We start from the raw sequence: 1,914 nt of genomic DNA, 5'->3' as shown, positions 1-1,914 counted from the left end.
GACAAGGTGAAAGCAGTGCGTGATTGGCCAACACCAGACAATGTGGGAGAGTTAAGAAGTTTCTTGGGACTCTGTATCTATTTGTGAAAGACTTTGCATCTGTAGCTGCTCCACTACATGATTTGACAAAAAAAAAGCCAGAAGTTTGAATGGACAGTTTCTTGCCAACATGCTTTCAGGACATTGAAAGAAAAATTGGCTTCAGCCCCACTTTCGATACTTTTTTTGTAATATTAGGTGGCAAGTTTAGAAATACGTTCTGGTACTGTACGTAGTGTGGTGTGTAATGAGGGAGGCGGTGGCAAGACGTATTACACTATTTTGGAGTATCAAACGTTGGTTGTTATTCATGTTACAAGTTACCATTGAGCCATAGTCTATTAAAGGTCTGATAAATGTCTTGTATATGTACATTATTATCTGTGGTCTGCATTGTTGGCGTAGTGACTTATTTTGTGGAGGTAAGCTATTCTGGTTTTAATTTTCTAACTGATTTCCTTGAAATGTGTGTGCCATGTTAGTTTAGGGTTGATGGTTATTCCTAGGAATTTTGCAAATTCAGAGAAAGAGATGGGGTATTGTAGAGACTCATTTCTTCCTTAATGTTTGCTAAAGGCTACTTTCACTAGGCCTAACTTTCAAATAACATCTGAATAGAAATTTTGAGTCAAATATTATGTACATTTTATTTACAAAGGAAAAATGATGGTATTTTTGTTGTCGCATAGAATGTTGTGATGCTCACTGCTTGAACTTCGTATTTTTGATGTGGCAGTCATTACATAAATTTTACAATGGCCATGTGTTTTTATTTTGTCGAGTATTTGAAATACTGATCTTCGTACTATTAAACCCAAACTTCTTGTTTGATTTATATTTATTTACCACATTCCTTTTGTATTTGTTTTGCATAAAAATAAACAGACTGGACAAAATTGTGAAAAAACAAACAAAATCATCATCACAAAATAAAAACCTTAAAATGAGTACCCACAGGCGATGACAGATAGTCTTCATTTAAAGTTATGCAATGTTTAGTCTTGAGGTCTTCCTTCTCGAAATGATAGATTACCTCACATCTAAATGCTGAATGAATGTAGAAGGTCTTCTCTCTGCAAAAAACTAGGAGCAATATGATACAAAGAAAGCACCTATATTCAGAGCTTGTCCTAAGGATTTTTTTTTCAACTCCACAATTATAATTCAACTTCATATTTTTTTAATACATGATGACTTATTGAACCTCATACATACAGGCTTAGTAACAAATGATCCAAAAAATTAATATTCTAATAAATACATTTATTTATCAACTCTGGAATAGTATTATATATTTCAAATATATGTTAATGGTGGTGGTGTTTTTTTTTTTTTTATTAATATTTATCCACTTAAACTTGCTTATATAGGTGAATTTTGAACTTAAGAAATATTGTTACAGGTGCACAATTTGTGATCAACTGTGCACTAGGAAAACCCCTACCTGAATTCCAATCATCAACTTGTTTTCATTGTCTAACAGGAGACATTATCAAACTCAAAAGTAAAGGGTTACAATGATTAGAATAAGGTAATGTTAGACATCTTGAACCGAGTGTTGCTGTCATGATAGTGTGAATCTAAATAATGTTACGTCTCCGTTTGTTAATTAATTTTCCGTAACTTCGTACCGACGAAACTTAAGCGACACAAGCCTTTACTTAATAAAACTGGTTTATTCTTTCCGAATATAACTTAACCGATACACTCAACAATCGTGCTAAACAAACGCTATAGCAACGAACGTCAATAATACTCCGACCGCAGATCAATTACTCACTATCTATACCTACCGCGTCACGTTGTCCCCTCCTATATATATATCCGCCCACCCTATAACTAGTAAGAACTTGAACATTCGACAAAGTACATGAT

This window comes from Limulus polyphemus, unplaced genomic scaffold (genome assembly GCF_000517525.1).
Source record: "Limulus polyphemus unplaced genomic scaffold, Limulus_polyphemus-2.1.2 Scaffold6257, whole genome shotgun sequence".
Taxonomy (NCBI): domain Eukaryota; kingdom Metazoa; phylum Arthropoda; class Merostomata; order Xiphosura; family Limulidae; genus Limulus; species Limulus polyphemus.
This window is presented reverse-complemented; position numbering follows the sequence as displayed.